We start from the raw sequence: 26018 nt of genomic DNA on the forward strand, positions 1-26018 counted from the left end.
AGTTCCTAAAATCATCTGGCTATTTTGGAATTTTCTTGCCCATACTTTCACCCATTGTGATGGAGACATTCTTTAGGCTCCACTTAGTTCAATGGCTTTTCTGAAATCCTAACCCCCTCTTTTCTAAAATTTCACAGTTTTAAGACTGAAGATTTTCATTTATGTGAAAATAGCTGATAACTAGACAGCAGGTCAGACTAGGAGATTCTGGAACACATTGAAGTTCCAAGTTCCTTAAAGGTACAAAAGCAGGACAGCACATCCTCCTCAATGAGACTGTACTTAACAAACAAGTTCCCCATGCTCTTTCTTTGCCTATATTCTTCTATTTTATATTTCATTTTAGTTTTCCCTTCATTTTTGAAAAGTCCTCTCACATGCTAGTCTAGGTTCCTCTGACATGTGGCCTCAGAGTTGGCAGTGATTTTCATCCTACATGCCTTTTAAATTACTAATCAACTGATTGATGAATCTGTCTACAATGTGATTTTCAATAGCGCATTGTGTAATATTTTGATTGCATTCTCATGCTCCTGAGACTGACAATAAGGTTTGTTTTGAATCAGAGGGAGAAACAAGCAATTAGCTGACCCAAATTAACCATAGAGCCTTTGGAGGACTAAGGACAGATATAGAGAGAGGAAGTAGTAGGGCACAGCTTAGAGAGGGTCTTGGCCCATTTGGGTGGAGGAACAAAAGAAATGGGAGGTCACTGGTCACTTTTCTGCCACTTCTCTGATCATTCAGGCTCTTATGCCAATACCTGATTCCTGACTTTTTAGTTGATAAAGAATAATTAGATAAACACTTCATCTGGCATGCAACTTGGGGCATGAAATCATGAGGCAGCCACTTGTCCCTGCTTGCAGCCACAGGAGCTGCTGCAACTGGCTGGCTTTTCGTTCCTCACCCCAAGTCCTCTGAGCAAGTCTGGGAACTTCCTCTTGCAGCCTCTCTCTATAACAGCCTCCAGCTGCTGCCCATTCCCTACCCCAAACTCCACAGGACCCAAACTCCAGAGGTGCCTGGTCTCCAAACACTGCCAGAGTTAGCCTCCCACTGCCAGCCAGCTCTGCCTTCAGACAACCCTGTGCCCTCACTTCCCACCACACATACTTCTTCCACACACTCCCATTTAGGTGGCTGGCTACCTCTCACTGTGGGTTATGGGCTTCCATTGGACCCCCTTCCTCTGCCCCTGCCATACCAGGTGAGTCTCCTCCACACCCACTCGGGCATCTATTGTTACTGCAACTGCCACACGCTCTCAGGTCTCAGCGATGCATGAGCAGCTGCAGCTGCCCTCAGCCAGGCTGTGTACCCATTGTGTTCTCTGCACATCTGTGCTATACAACAACAACCAACCTCACACTTCACATTCATCATCATCAGATCTGGTGAGACAACTTGGAATTCCTAAGGGGCAGGATTATTTTTTTTTAAAGTTTTACCCTACATTAAAAATAAGAAACAAAGTTAAATTGCAGGGAGTTAGGTCTTTGTATAGTCTCACAGTGGATGATTTGAAATGGAACAATTAAATAAAGGGATAATCAACTTAGCTAGGTTTGACAAAATGTCAATTAGAATCATTATTAGTTTGGTAATTTATGTTTTACTCCTAAAATGTTGTTTGATGTCGGTGCCAAATAGGAAAAATTGACTCATAAGACACAATCCTTAGAAAGACATACTAATGAAACTAAGAAAAGCATTCATACACAGACAAAGGAGTTTAGAATAGAAGATACCTCATTATTGCATTTTGAAGCTGAGGAGGAGCAGCCCAAGGTTATTAGAAAATCAACCATAATTTACCCAGTTACCATTCAAGGGTGAGCACTAGATGATGGGCACCTCCCAGGCAATTCAGAAGTTAACTGGGACCCTATAGAAATGTTAGATTTAAAAATATGAAGGAAGCACTAGTTTCACATGGTATGCATTCACCTTTTGTTAAACAGATGTTAAATTCATAGGTCACTCAGAACAGAATTATTCCATAAGACTGGAAAGATTTGGTTACGGCAGTATTGGAAGCTGGTCCTCAATTACAATAGAAAACATGGTGGAAAGATGAAGCTAGGGTCATAGAACAGCAAGGTATGGCTAGGGATTATGAGATTTCCCAATATCTAATTTACAATGAGGGCCATTATGCTGATTTGGAAAGACAGATTACATTTGATGATCACACTTTGGCTCTATGCTATACAGCAGCATTGAATGCTTGAGATGAAACTGAAGAATCAGGAAAGAGGATTGAGCCATTTACCAAAATTATAAAAGTCAATTATCCACGCGGGGAGCATGGTGGCATGCACACAGAGGTGGTACGGGAACTGAGATCGCTACATCTGGAAGGCAACAGAAAATTGACTGACACACTGGGCAACATCATGTGTATATTAAACTTGAGTATATTATACCTCAAAGCCTGCCCCACAGTGACACACTTCCTCCAACAAGGCCATACCCACTCCAACTAAACCACACCTCCTAATAGTGCCCCTCCCTGTGAGCTTATGGGAGTATGGGATTATCAAGGCCAATTACCTTCAAGCTACCACAGTTTCAAATTGATTCTAAAAGGAAAATTAAGGCTTCATAAATTAGCAGGAATAAACTCAGCAGAAATTGTGGTACCTTTTACTAATGGTAAAATTTCCTCATCATGGGCAGAAAATAAACACTGGCAAAGAGCTTGCAGTAATTTGGGGGGAGAGATTAACAACAAATATCCCCAAAACAAGAGAGCTCAGTTTTCAAAGAGAACTATTTGGATCCTTCCTCATAGTGTATGGTGAATGCTAATTTCTGGAGCCCCTACATTCTATACCAATCCAAATAAATCAGGAAAGGCAGGTTATAAGTCAAGAAATTTAAAAAAGTGGCTCAAAGTCCTTATGATTCTGTACAAAAGTCTGAATTATATGCTATTCTCATGGTATTTTTAGATTTTTCAGGAACCTCTTAATATGGTTACCAACTCTTTTTTTAAAAAATATTTATTTATTATGTATACAATGTTCTGCCTGCATGTATACCTGCATGCCAGAAGAGGGCACCAGATCTCATTATAGATGGTTGTGAGCCACCATGTGGTTGCTGGGAATTGAACTCAGGACCTCTGCAAGAGCAGCCAGTGCTCTTAACCTCTGAGCCATCTCCCCTGCCCCCAGTTACCAACTCTTAATATGCAGAAAGGGTTGTTTTACATATTGAAGCAGCTGGATTTATTCCAGATTACTCAGAATTACCTTTGTTATTTATTCAATTACCAAAATTAATTTGGTAATTGAATAAATTACCAAAAATAATCAGAAATGGAAATCTCCCCTTGTATATAACACATATCAGATCCCATATTGGTCTACCAGACCCTTTATCTAGCACAAAGTAATGATAAAATTGATCACCTATTGGTAGGAAATGTGCTACAAGTTTCAGAGTTTCAAAAGAAATACCGTGTTAATAGCAAGGATTTGAAGAAAGATTCTTCTATCACTTGGCCACAAGCAAAGGAAATTATAAAGAAATGTCCTACTTGTTCTTTATATAACCAAACTCCACTACCTGTAGGAAGTAACCCAAAGAGTATTCAAAGAAATAAAATTTGGCAAATGGATGTGTTTCATTTTTCAGAGTTTGGAAAATTAAAATATGCATACCATACCATAGATACATATTCAAAATTTCACTGGGCAACTGCTTTGAATTCTGAAAAGGCTGATTCTGTAATTCTACATTTATTAGAAATTATGACCAACATGGGTATACCTGTACAAATTAAAACTTACAATATTCCAGCATATATCTCTAGTAAAATGAAAATTTTTTGCATATTACAGCATAAAGCATATTGCAGGTATGCCACACTATCCTACAGGGTAAGCAGTTATATAAAGATTTAATCTCACTCTAAAAGATATGCTTAATAAAAAAGGGGGTAATAAAGATGCCCAGAGGTAGATTGCACAGTGCTTTATTAACTTTAAAATTTTTAAGTGCTAATGAGAAAGAAATGACAACTGTGGAGAAACATTGGACAATAGAAAAAACTGCTATATTAAATTATCCTGTATACTTACGATGTTTTGAACTCAAAATGAAAACCAGGATATGTGTTAGGTTGTGGAAGAGGTTTTGCTTTTATTTCCACAAGAGAAGAAAAGCTATGGATACAAACAAAACTGATAAAGATTAGATTAAGGCTGGGCGGTGGTGGCGCACGCCTTTAATCCCAGCACTCGGGAGGCAGAGCCAGGCAGATCTCTGTGAGTTCGAGGCCATCCTGGACTACCAAGTGAGTCCCAGGAAAGGCGCAAAGCAACACAGAGAAACCCTGTCTCGAAAAACCAAAAAAAAATAAAAAAAATAAAAAAAAAAAGATTAGATTAAAACAGGAGATACCATTTGATTAGAAGAGGCTATAGTTCATCAATCAGCATGGCCTTTCAATCTAAACTAACTTACAAGACTAACGAATGCATTTTATTTGATCAGATATAACCTGCTCAAAAGGAAACTCCCCAAAGTTATGGTTTGGGCAGTGTTTTGTTTTTGTTTTTCCAGGAGAATAAATGCAGCCAACTAAGGAGTCTGAAAACCACTGGACATCTGAAGGAAAAAAACAGTCATCCAGAGAAAATGTCCTGACAAAAAGAATAAATTGGCCTAATGGTATAGAATGCCTCCAAAAGGATACAATTTCATAAATCTTCCCAAATGTTTGTTTCTGCTGTTCTCTACAGACATGCAAGACAAATGGTTTTTTAGTAGTCCCAGTTCAATTAAAAGTTAAAGCTGGCTTTGGAGTTGGAGCATGGCTCTCTCCTTCTTAAACCCAAGTATGCTTGTTAAAGGAAAATCTAACGTATCTGTCTCATGTCAGAAGATCCACCTGATATGGGACAGAAGAAAAATCAAAATTAAGGGACTATCTATTGCCACTAATCTCATAATCCTTTGATTTTTAATTTGATTCTTCAAAACTTTTCTTAAGGTATAAATATTGTCTCAAAAATTATAAGATACACACACACACATATTAATATTAATGGTCATATACAATACTAATTCTAGAAAAAGCCTTAATCTTGCTTCTTGTACATGATTTTAGGCTTGAGTCTGAATCAAGTAACTACAAATTAAATTTGTATTTGGATGTTCCTAGCAAATTGTGGTCCTTTAACCTCTTCAAGATCTCCTGCATATGACATTTAAAATGTTTAAGTTTTTTGCACTGAACTATAACCATTCTTAACAATGACCTTTGAAGTCTCCAAAAGAATAATGGGCCCCACAACAGTGATTCCACCTGGATTGTGGTAATGTCACTAAGCTGACAAACACCACTCAAAGATCAGCTTTGGACTACAAACTGCTCAGAATGATTTTAAGGTAGCTAGCTGAGATGATCCAGCCTCATGCACTACTCCAGCCAGGACTTCAGATCACTTTCCCATTACATAAAGACTGAACAACAAATGGTAAAGCTAAATAATTGACCATTATCTCAGTTTTCTCAGAGTCACCTAGAGAAGCCATTACCCCTCCACTGACAACAGGAAGTAATCTAGATAACAAGTGCCCACATTCCCAAGAGGTGAAGTAAATAGTTTTTGGTCATTCAATGTGTTATAAATGTTTGTAATCATTTAGAGGGGCTTATTAGAAGTTGTTATTGGTAATGGTCAGGAAAAAATGCTAAACAAAAGAGATTTGATTCAGGGCACTCATTCTGAAAAGAAAAATGAGGGATATAGAAATTATAGGATAAAAGGGTTGAATCCACTTTTAAACTGAAAAGGCAACTATTAGTTTAAAACATTTTACAATGGTATGAGTTTTTGTATATTGAAACAAATTTAAAGTCATTTTTGTTAGGACATATAGTATGTACATTTCTACTCTTAAGATATTATACCTCTGAAGCTCATTTAATAATGTAATGAAAATTTCTAGTCCTTGAAAGTTATTATTACAAACTATTTAGGATAATAAAGAAATGCAGGTTAGTAGTTAAGCACCTATTACAATCAAACTTGCAGTTATGTTAGGTATATTTAAAGGTCAAACAGAGATGCATTTTAGATAGACAGGTGGTCTCCAAACACTTCAGAGATCTACAGAATATGGCATTTAAGACATTTTAATAACATAAGGCTTTTCATGACAATGAGACACATTTTTACTGGTAGCACCAATCTACTTCAGATGAGATGATGGCCATTGAAGAACCTCCATACATAGTTTGTTTTTGTTGTGGTAAAATAAGCCACTGGTCAAGGAAATTCCCTTGCCCTTGCCAAATTGGACAAACAAGGCACAAAATAAAGTGACTGTTGAACTTTGCCAAGATAGAGCAGGACAGTCCTTCAAAAGTTCTGCTTCACAGAAAGTCTGTCAGATATTCTTGGCCTGTAGGTCAAAGATGGATCCCCAATATTACAGAGGAACCTTGGGTGACTGTCCATACAGCCAGCTGTTTCTGTCATTTCTATAGTTTTGGAAGGTGTTTGCTCTGTACTTCCTATTTACTCAAGTAATATTTATCTTTCTCAGATCTCTGATGGAGATTGAAGACTAGATAGTTATAGCTATAGTTTTCCTTGTTGCCAAATTCCATAAACTCACAATAGAGGTGTAAAGTATATAAGGTTGAGAGGTATAAAAGCTTAAATTTTTTATCTAAGAAAATGTTTTAAGGTCCTAAAGAAAGTTTTGGGTTGGTAATACAAGTTAGGATAGAAAGTGAACTTTAGAGTAACCAAAATAAGATACATAATGGAGGATTATCTCTGAATTTTCCAAATACAAATGGACTGGACATTGTAAATGTAATTCCTACCTGATAATTGTTCATATTGTATATAGTTTTTCTATGTTACAGTTAAAACCTTCCCTATTTATTTAGACAAAAGGGGGGAAATGTTGTGTGGCATTTTAATTGCATTCTGACACTCCTCAGACTGACAATAAAGTTGGTTTTGAATCACAAGATGGAGCTAGCTACTAGCTGACCACAATTAACCATAGAGATTTTGGAGGACTGAGGACAGATAGAACAGAAAGTAGTAGGGCAGGACTTGGAGAGTGTCTTGGCCCTTTTGGATTGAGGAATGAAAGAGATAGGAGGTCACTGGTTGCTTCTCTGCTGATTCTCTGATCATTTGTGTTCTTACCCCAATATATGACTCCCAAGTTTTTATTGATAAAAAAAATTAGATAAATATTTCAATAGAGAGATTGCATCTGAGCCTTCTACCATTTGCCATGAGTATATATATATATATATATATATATATATATATATATATATATATATATATATATATCATAGTCCATGAAATAAAGTGTTTGTTTATTAAATGATTGACGGATGCACAAAGAGAAACACAGGTGTATTTTGGTGACAACTTGGTCAAATGCCTTGGTTTTTCCTGCATTGCCTGCCTGCTAATATAATACTGAATTCATCACCATGTTTATAGTATTCAAATCTACTAATATAGGCAGTAATTTTACATGTAATTTGAGAGGATAAAATTGAGACTCAATAAGACAGGTAGCTTAAACCTATGTGAGATGCTATACCATATACAGATACATATATATCATATCATATACCATTAGAGTTCAGATCAAGAGCAACAATGAAATGTTGACATGGTGTGTTGCTATCACATGATATGAAAGGATGTACCAACAACATGATGGTATCATTGAAGAGGATACCTTGGTGTTGCAGACAATAGTGCTTGCCAGGTTTTCACATAAAAAACTGATATTATTTAGCAACTTCCTCTACTCAGGCCCCTGCTTGGATTATAAGTGTACAAGGCCACACCTGGCTTTCATGTGTGTACTAAGGATCTAAACTCAAGTCTTCATGCCTGCATAGCAAGTGCTCTTACACAACTAAGTTTCCTCTATTATTAATGTTTCATTGATTTGATACATTAATCATATCCAAGGCACTTGGAGTTGCATTATGTGAACTAAATAAAGGCCACTATTTATATAAATTTCACCAGGTTTCTTAGCCTTTTCCTATTCCATAATGCCTTCCAGGACACCATTATTACATTTGGTTAGCAAATTTCTTTAGATGACTGTGTGCTGTGACATTTCCTCAGATTTGATTTTTGATAAAACTGAATGTTTTGAAAAATTCTTGAGAAATTGACTCAAGCATTTTTTAGGACACCTCTAACTCTGAGTTTTTCCTACTATATTTCCTGTGGTAAAATGGTTATGGGATTTGGAAAGGATAACATCTCAGAGATGCAGTGTTGTTCTCATCATCTGACAGGAAGGGATGTGTGATCAACATTGTTGAAGATACTCATCTTGGTGTCCCAGACAAGTGTTTGCAAGGTTGAAAATGGATTGCATTTCAATCAATTTCTTGTAAAGATTTAGGGAAATATCAGTGTGGAGTTTTAAGGTGTTTTATCCTATATAAGTTCTTATCTTGGTCCTGCTGTCAATTTCATGTATTACCTTAAGTATCCACATTTTACCTGTAACCTAGGCACCTGGGAAGAAATGTTAAAAAGAAAAAAGAAGTCTTCTAACATTTTCTGTGTTTTTTTAAGTAGATGTCAAATGTTCTATATTCAGGAACACATAACATCTGATGCTATATAATAAAATTAATTTTATTAAGATTTATTTGTTTGTTATATATACAATATTCTGTCTGCATGTATGCCTGCACACCAGAAGAGGTCACCCGTTCTCATTATAGATGGTTGTGAGCCACCAGGTAGTAGCTAGGAATTGAACTTTGGCCTTTGGAAGAGCAGGCAGTGCTCTTAAACACTGAGCCATCTCTCCAGCTCCCAAAATTTGTATTATATATTTACATCTTTAGAAAATAATATGTCCTGTTGGCATTGCCTAATAAAAGAAAATAAAATCGTAATTCTCAGTTTTTGGGTGTTTCTAATTTTTTTTTTGAGACAGATTTTCTCTGTATAGTTTTGGTGCCTGTCCTGGATCTCACTCTGTAGACCAGGCTGGCCTAGAACTCATAGAGTTCCACCTGGCTCTGCCTCCCGAGTGTCGGGATTAAAGGCATGTGCCACCACCACCCAGTGTATTTCTAATTTTTTATCTTTTGAAATTATAGTATAATTGTATCATTCCTTCCTCACTTTCTTCCCTCTAAGCCCACCTGCTTACACTCCCTTACTCCATTCAAATTCATGTCCACTTTTTTGTTAATTATTTACACACACACACACACACACACACACACACACACACACACACACACGGTCATACATTTAAAAATACAGACTGATCATTCTGTGTAATGTTACTCTTATGTGTATGTATGTATTTATCTTCAGAGCTGACCATTTGCTATTAGAGAACCAGTTGTTATGCTTCTCCCTGGTTCTACCTGGTGAAGATTACTTTTTACTTTCTTGGAATTCTTTAGTTGCCTATGGATCTTTGTCTAGGATTGAGGCCTGATGAGCATGCCCCTTCCACATTAGTATGTCTACTGTTATTATCCTTGTTCAGCTCATGTTTAGGCAGCCATGTTTGGGAGACTTCATGGGTGTAGCTACTCTGACATTTCTAGGAGACATGATCTCACAGTAAACTTCCTTTCCCTCTGTCTATTAAGATCTTTCCGCCGGGCCGTGGTGGCAAATGCCTTTAATCCCAGCACTCGGGAGGCAGAGCCAGGCGGATCTCTGTGAGTTCGAGGCCAGCCTGGGCTACCAAGTGAGTTCCAGGAAAGGCACAAAGCTACACAGAGAAACCCTGTCTCGAAAAACCAAAAAAAAAAAAAAAAAAGATCTTACCTTTCCATCTCTTCTTCCCCAGTGGTCACTAAGTCTTAGTTTCAAGAGTTGTGTTGGAGATATATCAGTTGGAACTGTTCTCCATTACTTTTATACTCTTTGTTTTTATCCCTTTGTTTTTATCCATTTTTTTTTTTTTTAAATCAGAGGCCCAGGAGAAAGGTAACACAAAAAAATGAGACAAAGGAGCTATTAAGAAAGGTGAGAGTGCATGAACTATGAACCAATGGCTGAGGGGTCACCAACTGTATCAGGCCCTCTGAGTGGGTGAGACAGTTGATTGGCTTGATCTGTTTGGGAGGCATCCAGGCAGTGGGACCGGGTCCTGTGCTCATTGCATGAGTTGGCTGTTTGAAACCTGGGGCCTATGCAGGATCGCTTGGCTCGGCCTGGGAGGAGGAGACTGGACCTACCTGGACTGAGTCTACCAGGTTGATCTCAGTCTGTGGGGGAGGCTTTGCCCTGGAGGAGGTGGGAATGGGGGGGTGGGCTGGGGGGAACGTGAGGGGGCGGGAGGGGGGAGAACAAGGGAATCCGTGGCTGATATGTAGAACTGAATTGTACTGCAAAATAAAAAAAAAAAATTAAAAAAAAAAAAAAGAAAGAAAGGTGAGAGTGGTGGAGAGTAAAGGGACTCTAAGCTGGTGTCCAAGACTTCTTGGTCTCTTTTGAGCAAAAGTCTTCATCTCATCAAAAACTGAAGAATGTGAGAAGAGACCCTTGAGACAGTCTTTGGGGAAAATGGATTTCAGAAAGGGATTGAGACATCACCCAAAGACACAACCAGTCCATGGCAAACCTGCAGGCAAGAAACCAACAGAGCAAATCTCTAACCTCAAGATACTATTTCCCTGCAATTTGCATGAATCCAACCAGGCAGGAAAAGAAGCTGTACTTTGGATGATAAATGTCTCCGTAGGCTCAGTTATTCGAGTGTTTGGATTCCAGTTGCCAGTATTCTTTGTGGAGTTGTTGGGAGATGAAGCCTTGTAGGAGGAAGTACATCACTGAGGCTGGATATGAGCATTATAACCTTGTCCCACCTCTAGTTTGCTCTCTCTGCTTTGTATTTATGGTTCAAGATGTGATCTCTTGGCTTTTTACTCCTGCTACCATGCCTACCTCTTGCTGTCCTGTTTCCCCCACAGTGATGTATTCTTCATTCTCCCTCTGAATGCACAAACCAAAATGAAGTCTTTCTCTCTTAAGTTGCCTTAGTTCATGGTTTATCACAGCAACAGAAAAATAACTAGTAAGAAATGAAGAAAAAGGATGGAAAAGTTCTTGGATTTTGATGACGCCTTAAAATCACTAATTATGGCCTTGAGGATTTAGCTCAGTAGTAGAGCGCTTGCCTAGCAAATGCAAGGCCCTGGGTTCGATCCTCAGCTCCAAAGAAAAAAGGAATCACTAATTACATACAGTCTGGCAGAAAATATATCTAGAGGATCATAGGGAGATAATTTGCATATTTGCACTTTAAATACTGTGAGCCACAATCAATTCAGTACACTTTCTTTTTCCTCTTCCATGGCACCATTGCATATGTGTGCATTTACAGACACCCTCACACACATAAAGAAAAAATAAAAATAAAACAAGGTCTTGAAAGACTAAGGAGAAGATTGTCATTGGCTACACTAAAGATTCCTCCAGTCTTAGAGCTTTATTGATACAAACCAATGCTCAGAAATATTAATATCAATAGGTTTTGTTGATGTTGTATGAAGCTTTGAAATAAATCACCATTAATGGAGAGAAGAGCAAGACCCCAATAGGGCAGAATCAGAAGGGTGACTGTCTTTATGAGAGCCATAGGCAACAAAATGTCCATCAAAGTGATATAAGGGCATGTGGAAGTCAATAGAACAATTTCCTACTACATAAAATGATGCCATTTCAAATGTAATTCTAGGAGGGAATTGTAAAAAGGAAAAGGAATTTTTCAAATGTTCCTTACATTTGACAAAAGTCCAGTATGTTTTATGTCACAGTATTGTGTCACAAAAATCATCAGGCCTATTTCAAATAATTGTTCAGTTCCTAACCCAAAGTCACACTGTCCTAGCACAGTTCCAGGCACATATTGAACATTGCACACAAATCTGGAGGGATGATGCTTAATTAGCTTAAGTGCTGAGCTAATCTTCTAGAAAGAACTGCCTGACCATTCTGCTTCCTGGCACAATTGTTGGGCATCAAGAAGAGTCAGCCAGGTCTCCTATTTTCATCTTCCAGTTGGAAGGACTCATTTGGGCATCTGAATGAAAGTCATTTTATATTCTGTAATGACTATAACTCACTTTCTATTACTTAATAAATGTGATGAATAAGAGAGCCCCTGTGAAGCCAGATAGCATTTGCAAATGGGCCAGTGTGACTTGACAGATGGATCTGGAGCCGGAAGCAGGTACTGAGATTCAGAAAGCTGCAGGTGTTGGCAGAAACTGACTCTCAAGTCATTCTTCTCTCCTTGGATGGTGATCAATGAGGATTTTTAGATGATTGGAAAATCTGAAAGATGGTGCTGACTTTTTTTTTTTAACCATGGTTTTGCCATTGCCTGTTTCATCTAAAGGGTGGTATTCAGTGAGGCATTTCTTCACTCTTCCTCTGCTTCTAGAAATTTTCCTCATGTTATAAAAACTACGTAGCACACTGAAAATACAACCACCAGACTGTAGAACCTCCTATAAGCCTTTCCTGGAAGCTGGAGGATTTAGAGGAAACCACCATTTTTCTCATTTCATCTTACTTACATTGTCAAACATATAAGAGATTTTCAGTGACTCAAGAAAAGGCAGCCTGGATTCTTGGAATACTTTGTTCAGGACAGTTTAACAGGAAAACCTGGATTTTAAGTGAGAGATCCAGGTTGCGTTTTGAATACATACTTCAAAAAAATTTGGTCTGTTTGTTCTTCCTTTGTCTCATGTCTATATTCTTAGGGAGATAGGAATAGTCTAAGGGGGGGGGTTGTTGCAGAATTCACTCATGAATGAAGAGATTCTCTATTCTAGCTGCTCATTAGAACCTCACAGAAAGACTATAAAAGCAAAGATGTCCAGTTATATGATTGTATGTGGGACTTGGGTATTTAAAATACAATTAGTAAGAGACATGGTGGTAAAGTACTGATTTATTTAATCAGAGTGAAAGGCTCCAGTATTCGGAGACATAGATGTTTCTATGGTTTATATTCTAAACCTCTCATTGATTGGGAATTTAAAGCTCAGAGATCCATGATCTCACTCAGAATCATACAATTTTGAGTAGAATTCAGGGCTCTAGGAATCTAGGTCATAATATTTCTCATATTAGTATTAACTGTGACCCAAATTGCTCATAGGCTTCCAGAGAAGAGGACAGAATTGTAAAGACCTACGCCTTCACACAACAAACCAGAAACAGGTTAATCTAAAGCCCGCTTTTACCCTGACTTGCCCTGTGATTACCAATGTAGAACGCCTTGGATTTTATTTAATTCAACAGGTAATCCTAGGAGAATTCAATAAAGGAAATATTAAGAAAGGTAAGATTGGAGAATGAGGGGACTCTAAGTTGGTGTGCACTTTTTAGGTCTTGTCTGAATATGAGCCTGCATCCTATCTAGACCCAAGAAGTGACAGAAGGAACCAGTGAGCCAAATCCTCCAGGAAGCACTGACTATGGACTCATACACTCACTGAAGTCAGATAGGCAATTAAACTGCTCCAGTTGGAAGCTGAGATAAACAATCCTATCACTCCATGTCTCTAAATTCTAAAGCAATAGATTTCAAAGTGAACACAACTGATTGACAAGGGGAATTATTCTTTGGCTGTTGGATTGCAATCCCCTTAGCTTTACTAGAAAAAGATGTATCAAAAATTAAAATGTCACCTTAGGTTGAGGAGCTGCACTGGGTGATCTGATCAGGTATTCTGCATTTTATCTGATGCTGTGCTATTTGCTTTCTATATCTAAATTCGAAGATTGGGCATAGTGAATCCAGGGTCAAACATGTACAGTAACACTGAGAACACCATGAACAAACATTGATGAATCTACTGCCTCAAGCTTTACTAGTATTGTAAGACATCAACGAGAGAGAGAGAGAGAGAGAGAGAGAGAGAGAGAGAGAGAGAGAGAGAGAGAGAGATTGAAAAGTGATGCCATTGTTGAGCTGGAAGATTGAAGGCATGATCCATTCTCCTTAACAAGCTTTGGCTTTTTCCACTACAAAGATTAGAATAATAAATGAGTTACTTCAGATTTTGTTAAAGTAAATTAAATAGCGTAACATATGGTGGATGTTTAGCTCAGTGCCAAGTCCAGTGAGGATTCCTCTGCAGGCACTCCTGCTGTTCTGTCCTGCCACATTGCCTCCCACCCCAAAGGAATGCCTTTGCTGAGCTCTTGAACATTCGAGAACCACACACTTGCACATTGCTTCTTCGGTCCTAGCAAGCCAAGTCACGGGAGTAAAAATCCATATGAATACCTCATGTGGAAAACACCCAGTAGTTACTTCTAATTTACGATGTAGCTTTCTGAAAGTAGGGCACCACAAGTTTAGAGTTCAATGGTGTGGACCTGAGGATAGGGAACTGGTAGAAGGCCATTCTGAGACGTAAAAGCTCCTTTTTTTGTAATGTATTCATCAGAGAAATAAATAGTAGTTATAAGAAGAAAGTAAAGGTAGACAGAAGTTCGAAAATCTTCATGCCTCTGCACCCAGAAACAATATAATACTCTCTTAGCTTAAGTGATAGTAGTATAGAAAAAAATTAAAAAAAATTAAAAAATCTCCTTTCTGTGTCTGTCTCCACTGGCTTGCCCTGGCTCCATCCCATTATCATTGTCTAGCTGCCTTAAGGAAGGGCACGTGAGTATGGAATAATAGGGTGGATACCTTTGTCAAACCATCTAAATTAGATATTTTTTCTTATTGCCATGACAGCATAATTGACAGCAGGCAGCCTAAGCGGGGAAGCGTTTCTTTTACCTCACAGTTTGAAGTTACAGAAGGGACAGTCCACCGTGGTAGGGAGGACATGGTAACATAGTAAAGCAAGTCTCAGCAGGAGCATGAGGCTATATGCGTGCATCTGAACAGACCAGGGAGAAGAGAAAGGAGTCTCCTGGTGCCTGACTGGATTTCTTCTTTTTCCTTTGTAATTCACTTGGAGAACCTACTCATGTGATGTAACACTCACATTCATATTCAGGGCTGTCTTTCCTCCTTAGTAAATCCTATGTAAAAACTTACTCATAGGCATGCTTATGGGTGTATCTCCTAGGTGATTCCAAATCCAGTCATCTTGACAATGAAGAATAACTCTCACAGAATCCCAAACTATCTTATAAGAGTTCACTTTAGGTGCTACCAAAAGGACAATATTTATTAAGCAACAGAATTTGCCTTGGAAATAAAACTCTTCCATCCCTTCATTCAGACCCAGCTGCAGGAAGAGAAAAGCACAACTTTGCACCCTTCCTTGGTCACACTTGAATGTGGGCTGCAGTTACAGAGCCTCTCCCTGCCCTTGGTGCGGTCCTTGTTGATAACCACAAGGTGGCACCGCAGATTAAAGCGAAATCCGCAAACCTGCTTTTCTGTTCCCAGGTGAGGCTCTTGTTCTTATACCACACCTGGGAATTAAGATGACATCTGTCCCCATCTGTTCCTTTTACAGATGGTGATGCTGAGGTTCGACACAAGGCACACACACTACCTAAGGAATATGTTGTGTCGACCATAAATCTGCTCCAAGCGCTAATAAGGAAACAATGCATTTTCCACTGTAAGTACCCAGATTGTAGAAATTGTCCTCCAAAGTAACAAAACCTGTAACACACCTCGGTAATTTTTGATGAATATTTTCTGTACTGAAATGCATGCAGTAAATTATAACTTCAACACCAGAGAGACTGGGATTATGCCCATTTTGTTTACCATATAGAAGGTTCTGGATTTGTTTTTACAAAGTGTGCATTTATGATTCCTAACATGTGAAAATAATTTCCTTACAGGGGGGAAATTATTTCACCCTTGTCTCTAACTTGCTCAACTAAAAAGTGCTTATTACTATCTTCATTTGTCCGGGGTCTAAGCAACTGCCTTCTAAGGGGGCCTGGTTTGGAGCTGAGAACATGACAAATGAGTCCTAAGGTCTCTGCTATCCTCATAGGTCTGCTGTTGGGTTACATGTTGACTTTGGGAGATTTTTTAGGCAGATTGTGGATGTCTGATGTACTGTCTCATTATTATCTTCTCTGCACTGTTCCCACACGGAAATACTAATCCATCATTGCTCCTGACTCCTGGGGAGGCCAAATGATTTCTGGAATTCAGTGGTGGAATCCAGGACCCTAGTTGAGTTTCTTGGCATTTTTTTTTCACAATGTCTCAGAGGAATCATGTCTCTCCACTCCAAGCTCCTTGAAAATGTGATTTTTCTTTGGGTCTCTGGTTCAGAGCATCACATCCTATCATTTCAAGTTACCTGATGCTTTCTTAAAGCTTATTAGAAAGTGAACTATATCTTATATTGTTCCTTTTTTAGGTCCTAAGCAAAATACATGCTCTCCAGTGTCCAGGTATTTGGTTGTCCAACAAGAAGCCCATTCTAACTAAATTTTCATTTGTTCCTTGGATATGAGGCTGCAAACTTAGGGATAAATAAAGGCCATCATGTTCTAGAAAGCTTCTTTTCTATCAGGGGAGAAAATGCCATTGTTTCTTGGAAGGAAAAACTATAAAGGATAAATTTGTCCAGGTAAGGTTTTGTTCTTGCTCCAAACGTATTTTAATGCCCAGATAAACCACACTCAGCATTTTCCATCTTCTGGAGTGAAGTTCAAGTATACACAGATATCCAGAAGGACTTGCAAGTTTCATAAGCAAAAATGCCCAAACAAGGGAAGCTCACCAGGGTTGATGAGGGAACCTAAGTTAAGATACGTTGATTTGTACTTTAGGCTTAGTCTCAGCGGATCAGTCCTTACCCTAACAGTACTCTGCTAAGTTACAAAGCTGTGTGACTGACAGTTCTTTGGACCTTGAGATATATAACTCTAAAATATCCCCTACCAACTCCTACTTCAGTTCTGAGTCTTCCATTCTGTCTGAGCTCTTTTTTGATTCCTTTCCGGAGTTCTCAAGTAATTATGATACTTAAGTCCTTCTTTATCTGCTCCAGTTTCCCAGTGTTCTTTTCTAAAGATTCATGGTCATAACTACATGAACCCCATATAAATCCTCTATACAATGTCATTACTGTGCTGGTTGCCATTTTTTTAATGTCAACTTGACACAAGTTAGAGTTATCTGAAAAAGGAGGGAATCTCAATTGAGAAAATTACTCCATAAGATCTGGCTGTAAGGCATTCTCTTATGTAGTGATTAATAGGAAGGACCCAGCCTATTGTGGGTATTCTATAAGAAAACAGGCTGAGCAAGCTATGGTAAACAAGACAGTAAGCAGCACCCCTTCATGGCTTCTGCATCAGCTCCTGGCTCTAGGTTCCTGCCATGTTTGTGTTTCTGTCCGGACTTCCCTCAGTGATGGACTACAGTGTGAAAGTATAAGGCAAATAACCCCCTTTGCTTTGGTCATGGTGTTTCATCATAGCAATAGAAACCCTAACTAAGACAATCCTTTAGATCCCTTAGCTAAGCAGGAACATATAGAAGGCATGGAAGACATGTTCTGTTTCTTTGCTCTCTGAAGAAGTCATTGTACAAAACCAAGGTATGGAATGGTCAGGTAGGCACAATAATGAAAATCCAGTTTTAGGTAATGTTCCTATGAATGGGACAGAAAGCAATTAGCACATGTAACATGGGTATTCTTATTCTCTTTCTAATATACCATTAAAAGGGTGTCTACATTCATTGTTAGTCAATGTTACCCCCATGAATATAAAAGTGAAACTATTTCCAAGGGGTGTTAAACTCCTTCATTTTCCATTTGTTTCCCTCTTTTCATCGTTTGTGTCAGGCATGGCCAAACACTCTGAATAAATATTTTATAATCACCTCTCTCTCTCTCTCTCTCTCTCTCTCTCTCTCTCTCTCTCTCTCTCTCTCTCTCTCTCTGTGTGTGTGTGTGTGTGTGTGTGTGTGCTTGTGTTTGTGTTTGTGTTTGTGTTTGTATACAGCCAAAATTAAAAAGACAATGGTATTCAACCTAACCCAGGATGAGTGGACCAAAATGCTAGATTCTCTTGCATGAGATTCTTCACTGCAAGAAAGGCTTCTTCATTGCTTAAGGCACTTGTGAAATCCTCGGGCTCTGTGAAGTCTGTAGGTAGGGTGGGAATACAGTTTAATGAGCTGTACCCTTGGGTTTTGGTATCTATGCTCTTCTTTTGGCTCAGGACATTTGTAGCAGGAACTAGAATTTCCCACTTCTTTAGATATCTCTTCACTTTTATTACAATTAAATTAGAACTCAGAACATATTGCTGGTAACCAAGCAATGATATTCTTTTTATTTTACTTCTTCCTTACCACAGCCCCATGAGACAAATACTGTATTTTTTTATCCATGGAAACATAGCTTTAGAGGTTGAAAATGGTAGCTCCTAAGTTATGCAATAGAGTCCAGAGAGGTAGATGTTGAGTATGGATCTGGGGCTTTTGTCCTTGAGGCCCCTCAGGATTCTTCCAAACTCATAGATGTTTCTAAGATATTCGTGTTAGCATACAATGTGACCATTTGTGAAGATCTCCTACTGTAATTCTAACTTACATAGAAATTATGAGTGTTCCTATATTATAACCAGGATTACTCGCCTTCTTAGTTTGTGATTCAGAGAAACAAGAAAATGATAAGTTAATGCATGGAATGGTACAAGTGTAAGTGTGTGACAGTGTGTACATACATGTGTGTTTAATCAACACAACTCCCCTCTATAATTCAAGGAAAACTCAGTGGGGCAAAATTAGAATCAACTCAGTTCCCTTTCCTCCTCTTCATTTTAGAAGAGTGAAAATTTCCATTCACAACAATGTTCCCAACATTTAAACAAAATTCACATTGTATCAATATAATCTATCTCATGAGCAAAAACTGGAATTATGTGGTTTTTCAAGATGTTAAATATGTAAATCACTGTTTTGCTCTCCCAGTTAACAATAATTTATGTTTACTGGTGAGTTAAAATTGACCAAGAGCTATTTAATTTAATTTTATATTTAATTCTTCCAGTAATCATACAAGGTAGATATTATCATCTCCACTTAACAAATACAGAAAACGAGGTGTGGATTTGATCACAATTACCCAACCACTGAGTGACAGAGTTAAGACATGCAGAAATCAGGTCTACATTACTAAAATATGATGTACAAGTTCTTAGAATTTTCCACAGGGGACTGCAGCTTCTTTTATACTTTGAGCATCAGAAAATACTCCTTCTGCCAGAAGTTGTCAAGTTCCCAAAAGCCTTGTTTCTGAAGAGCTCTTAATTTAAAAAAAAAAAAAAACAAAAAAACAAAAAAACAGGCCGGGCGGTGGTGGCGCACACCTTTAATCCCAGCACTCGGGAGGCAGAGCCAGGCGGATCTCTGTGAGTTCGAGGCCAGCCTGGGCTACCAAGTGAGTTCCAGGAAAGGCGCAAAGCTACACAGAGAAACCCTGTCTCGAAAAAAAAAAAAAAAAAAAAAAAAACAGTTGTTAGAAATGAGACAGAAAATAAGACATAAAAAGAAGACCTCAGAAATTACCATTCTAGTGTATAGTTACCTTGACATCTGGAAATTATAGACAGCAGCTTATCTTTCAATGAATCTGTCATTAAATCTTATATGCAACTTCCACATCCTTGCTGAAGTCATAAGAACTTGTGTCCTGCTGTCCTTGTAAGCAGTAATAACCAAGAAAATTCAAAATATTGTCTCAGTCAGTTCCTAGGTTTCCCAGGAGACTCTGTACTTAGATCATAACTGATCCTGGAGTTGGAATGGATTCTTTGAGTAACAACATAAAAATCTCTATCAATTTCATCCTACAGTTTGAGCAATACAGTATGATTAGAAGTGACTTTAACAACCTTCTAGCTCAACCTATTCCAGTTGCAGGTAAAAATTCTCTGCCTAAGATTCTTCAATAGGTCAGCTATGAACCTGACCCTTTGACTTCTAACAAAAAAAAAATGTTGTATTACTCAGTGAAGCTTCATTGAGCTCCCACTTCATATCTAAGCCCTGAGTAATGATACTTAGGAAAGAAAGTAAGTCATAGACTTGCCCTTTAGATTAAGTAGGAAAACAGATCAGTTAATTGAATTGAAGTCCATGCAACAAAAGCTATGATATAAAATAATGACAATAATTTATTGAGAAGAATATTAAATGTTGGAATGCCAAGAGGAGATGGTGTCCTTATTTTAAAAATGTTAAAGGAAATAGAATTGCAGATATTGAGTAATAAGCCAAGGTTATGATCAGCAAGCAATAAAATTTGAGTGAGAAGCATAAGAGACTGTAGGTAATTGAAGGAGAAATGTCCACACTAGCTTAGGTGCAAGGAAAAGTGATCCCTCAAACGGAGTTACAGAAGAAAGACAGGGAGAGAGATACTATGGCAGAAGAAGAATGTATACATAGCAGTAGAAGCTTATGCCATGTTGAGCAGTTATTGGGAAACTGTTTCTGTAGGGAATGTTGAGATCTCAGTGTTGATTGGCAAATTTCAAAAGTCTCAGATTCTGAAGGCTCTTGGTTAAGATACTTCTGAAAAATCTGACTGTTACAATTGAGGGGATGAGGAGAAAACTAGAATGCTTTAAGCAAAGGAGATGACTTGATCAGATTTGCACTTTGTATTAGGGCTTTAGGTTAATAAGAGTGGCTTGAAGAACTCTGAAAATGGCTAGGTATCCCACAACAAGGATTTAAAAGAACCACTAATGTGCACATATGAAACTCACTAAGTGGTCATTGGGGATCAAACTGTAACTTCAGTAACATTTCCATGACTATATGTAGGTTCACATCCACTTAATATGTGGGTACATATACAGATATAATTATCACATATGTTACAATGTGTGATATATTTACATGCAAATGCACACACATACAATGTATGTTAGATTAGAATGTCACTGTCACACATCGTGAAACAAAAATGAGAAAAGGTAAGCATAACCTAATTTCTCACCTCTCGCTCCTGATTCAATACTACAGTCACACATACCTCTTGCCTTCTAAGCAGTTATATTTTCCTCCCCTTGGCGTTCTCCACTCATCCTTCAGAACATTGCCCTAGCTTGGAAATAAGCCTCCACATCTAGCTGCATAGGCTAAGATGCTCCTCCTACACAGTCCCAAAACTGATGTGAATTTCTCTGTCCCAGAACCTATTGTACTCTACCACAAATGCCTGTTTCAATCACTATCCATTTTCATATTCTTAGCTCCAATGTTGTTTTCACTTTTTTTTCTGAATTCTTATTACGTGTCCTTAAACAAAGGTTAAACAATGAGAATTTATCTGGCATGTTATAGGCAATTAGTAAATATTTGTTGAACATATAAAAAATAAAATTATGAATAAGTAAATAAGTAATGCACAAAATAAAATTGAAGTTTTAGGGTCACCACATGCATCTCACTTACTTTGTATTTGAAGCCACTGGGCCACTTCTATGTATGTTCCATATACTAACTGGCCACCAAGGTTACAAGTGTTCTTTCTGAAGCATGAAAGCCTCCACTACAGAGTTTACATGAAATCTTTGGGAGAGATGCACTTGTCCATCCACGTGGCCATGATGGGTTGAACTCAATAACCTAGGTATGACAGGCATGATGAGGATGCTGAGAAAGGTTGATTTTCTGGGTTTCATCTTACTAGTATCTTCTTGGGCTTTAACAGACTTTAGTTACTTCCCAAGGGAACCATGGTTATGGTGAATGGAAAATAAATAATTGATATTTGGAAGGCCTCCAAAAGTTAAAGTAACTGCAGAAAGTTGAACCCAATCTTGCAAACTATTCTGTCATTGTCTCTCCTCTGCTCTGCTCCCAGATTTTATATTATTCCTTTGTAGTTCTATTTTATTCAATTCCAAATTATTCTATTCTCTTCTAGTCACATTTTCCAAGTGATACTTTAAGCTACAAACTATCAGGGAATGTGATAATAGCAGGAAATAATTTTGTGCCTTCAATATCTCAGTGCAATAATATATGTGTACAGAAACAATCTCCATACATTACTATGTCTATTCTATTCAGCCTGTGGCAACGTTCACATGTATAAAGAGGAATATCTTCCACAATGTCGAAGTTATTTTCTAGGTGAGTGAAGAAAATAAGCCCTGGTTAGAAAGATGAGTAGGAGTTAGAAAATATTACAGACGAGTTCATTCTACAAAGTCAGAACAGAACATGGAAGGTGATGGATGGCTGGAACACAATGATATCTTCAAGAATCTGTGGTTAACATCACTTTCTAATCTAAACAAAAGAAAAAGGACCACTTCTCCTCAATGATTTGCCAGGCGTCCTTCCTTCCTTCAAAGTTCAACCAGTCATGTTAAGAAATGCAAGGGGGTGGAAAGATTGAAGAAGTCACAGGCAGTGGGTGACTGCAAGGAAGATCTTTTCTTGACACTGTGCAGTAGCACATATGAACTACCAGCAGTTTTGACCGTATGTATAAGACCTATGCAGACTCGAGCCAGACAGAATCCCGGCATAGAAGCAGGGGCCAAGCATGAAGGTACATCTCTAGCTAAGGCAGTATTGGCAATTGAGAGCTGCTGTGGGATGTATGGCAAATGTGTTGCTAATTAATCAATAAAACACTGATTGGCCGTTGGCTAGGCAGGAAGTATAGGTGGGGCAAGGAGGAGAATAAAGCTGGGAAGTGGAAGGCTGAGTGAGAGAGACACTGCCAGCCGCCACGATGACAAACAGCTTGTAAAGATGCCGGTAAGCCACGAGTCATGTGGCAAGGTATAGATTAAAGGAAATGGATTAATTTAAGCTATAAGAACAGTTAGCAAGAAGCCTGCCACGGCCATACAGTTTGAAAGCAACATAAGTCTCTGTGTTTACTTGGTCGGGTCTGAGAGGCTGTGGGACTGGCAGGTGAAAGAGATATATCCTGACTGTGGGCCAGGCAGGAAAACTTAAGCTACAGAGAGCTGCTGGGAGAGGTAGTCTGTTTTCTTTAAGGTGTGGCCCATGGTAGGTTGGCTACATTCTAGTGAAAGTCACACATCTGAGAGTATAATGGCAGTACTAATTGGACTGGATGGGTTCTTTTTACAGAAAAAGAGGACACAAAGTTGATTTAATGGAAAGCCTATCTGGAGGATTTGGAGGAGCGACAGTGAATATGAATAAATACATGTACAAAATTCTCACAAAACTAACAATATGGGGGAAAGAAATAATAATGGAAGTTCCATTGCATACAATGGAAATCTATAGTTAAAGTAACTAATCCAAAATGAAAGTTATTCCTCATTATTCATAATTTCCATATATTTTGATCACAACTCCTTGGTAAGGCAAATTCCTTGAGTATAGTGACCATATCTTACTTGTCTTCTTAACCATCATATAAACACACACCATTACAACAAGGCACTTTGCCATATTTAAAATATCATTGTAAAGGAGAACAATGCTGTACATATAACAAACACATAGTTATTAATGCATGAGCATAATAACAGGGCTTGAAGCTGCACAGATAATGACTGATAGATATTAATAGAGACTATACAAATTCATACTAGAGATTTCAGTAATTAATGGGACATGTAGGCAGAAAATCAGTAAGAATGTAAGAAACTCAAACAACACTACTAATGAATTAGTTCCAACTGACATTTATACAACATGCCACCCAAAAACAGAAAACACTTTTTTTCCTAATATACATGGCCTGTTTGCCAAGATAAACCATTTTCTGAACAACAAAAAAGACCAATAAATTAAAAATGGCTGCAGGAGGTAAAAACAAGGGCACAGTGAGGCCTTATCTCAAATGTAAACTCACTTTATTTGCATTATGTCATTAAATTTTTTAAATTAATATTTTGGGAGTTTAAATTGTTGTCCTATTAACTCACTGTGTGGCTGCTGGCAAAATTTACTGTGTTTTTAAAATGTAAATTTCCCCAAAATAAATGTGTTTAAGTAGATGTTTCTTTAAACCCTTTCTCACTATTACTCTTGAAAACAATACCGTGTGTGTGTGTGTGTGTGTGTGTGTGTGTGTGTGTGTGTGTGTACATCACACACACACACACACACACACACACACACACCACTCACGTTAACAGATCTCTGTCCAAAACCTTAGATGAATTTTAAAGGAATCTGTCTTATTTATGGAATAGTTGATGATTTTCTAGGGTACTTTATCTTTTATATTTATAACTGTAAAATATGCTTTCCTTCCACACAATGCAGGGCTTTGGGGTTAGAATTTCTTAGCCTGTGTAAATACTGGCATTTAGCTAGTTTATTCCAATATAAGATGGGGATATATAGAGAGTATAGTTTTCAGTGATCTGAACTGTGGAGTGACATCTCAAGGTCATTATGTAAGTGGCAGGACTAAGAGTACTTGGATTTGTAGCCATGTATAAGAAACATATTTAACCTATGCAAAACATTTATGAAATGTGAAATAACAAAATTGGAATTGATGGGAAAACCCAGATTATGAGCCCATTTTTACATTTGAAAATGTAAATATTTTAAAGTGCTTATTTGAAGCATCAATAATACCACAACAATTATTTAAAGTATTACCAAGTCATAAGATTGCAATTATTCATGACCTAATTATAAGATTAAGAATATTTAATTCAGTGTCCTTCAAAGTGTGGTAGTAGTAGTTGAGACCTTGCAAAATCATAAAAACAGGGAGTAAAAGTACTATGTGGATAGGAAGTAAATGAAACATTTACCTGACTAAACTCATGGGAATATGCTGATATTATAATATGATATTATACTAATGATAATACTAATGATAATATACTAATGATAATATACTTATATAATATGATAATATAATATGATAATATACTAATGCATAATGTAAATTTCTATACACCTTTGATATGAAGTTACATCATTCCAGTCCACTTCTGCTTTTATATTGATCCATTTGAGGTTGGAGTAGAAACTATCCTTGGCTCAGTCTCAAAAGTATATTTGTCACTGTATTTAGGGCACACCTGGGTTATCCAGAACAGGATCCCCTTCAGAAGTCATCATATTGTATACGATACAAAGTCGCAGTTACTTCTTTACTACATAGCATCAAATTTTTTAGGGCATAAATATGAACACAGCCTTATGGATGTGACCATTTTGCCAACTAACTCATAGAATCATTTAGTAGACATTTACCTTCGCCCTACTCAGACTTGTGTATTCCGTGCACTATTTTAGAAACAGGAGAAGAAACAACTATGTTTTAGGAACAAACATACTTACTTTCTGTTACTAATCAGTAAAAGTATTTTGAAAATTGCTAAGCATACACTAAAATATTTGAAAAAGCTACATCATGCATAAATTTCATAGTTTATTTTAATATATACTACTTTTCTGCTTCTTACAGTGCTGGAAGGTATTTTGCATACCACCAGGGAAGAAAAGAATTCATCATTATCATCCAGCTTCAAATCGTGCAACCAACAATGGTGACCTGCTTGCAAGATAAGACAGGAGACCACAACTGGATAATGAACAGGGAGTCTGATTAGAAAATTTTAACAGAAAACATTGTGTATTGTTCTACATGGACTATGAGATAAGGGAATGAAATAAGAGCCCAACACCTTGCATCACAGGCAAGAGTTTGACTGAGCTTTATAAAGAGCAAATCTGGCTGTAGTAAATAAAGCTGTTTGTGTATGGAACTAGAGACCAAGAGTTTTTATTGCTGGGCTCCAGAGAAAGCCAAACACAGGTTCATGGCTATGTATACATGAGAAGGTTATTTGCAGGGTATGTATGACTGTGAAGGTCACCTAATATCCATGTTGATTGCTAGAATTTGGGGTAAATTATAAAAATGAGAAAATTATGGAGAATTTTCTGAACTATGAAGAATGAGAAAATATTGTGACAACATAGTTTATAATAAATTATGAAATAAAATGGGTAGAATAAATAATGCAATTGAAATTTATTTATGGCAATCAAAAGCAAAAGAAAGA

At 37.7% G+C, this 26018-nt stretch overlaps 1 long non-coding RNA gene across 3 annotated transcripts in view; it reads left to right on the top strand.

The window, feature by feature from the left end:
* Positions 1–25718, top strand: part of LOC131903716 (uncharacterized) — a 49570-nt gene extending 23852 nt beyond the window's left edge. For 2 of the 3 annotated variants that reach the window (XR_009377569.1, XR_009377570.1), the window contains 4 exons: positions 13177–13238; positions 15506–15613; positions 16376–16588; positions 25418–25718. This is a non-coding gene — a long non-coding RNA (uncharacterized LOC131903716). The remainder of the gene's footprint in view (positions 1–13176; positions 13239–15505; positions 15614–16375; positions 16589–25417) is intronic. The other variant, XR_009377571.1, reaches the window with a different exon arrangement.
* Positions 25719–26018: the final 300 nt, after the last annotated feature.

The sequence above is a fragment of the Peromyscus eremicus genome, chromosome 2, assembly GCF_949786415.1.
Source record: "Peromyscus eremicus chromosome 2, PerEre_H2_v1, whole genome shotgun sequence".
Classification (NCBI taxonomy): Eukaryota; Metazoa; Chordata; class Mammalia; order Rodentia; family Cricetidae; genus Peromyscus; species Peromyscus eremicus.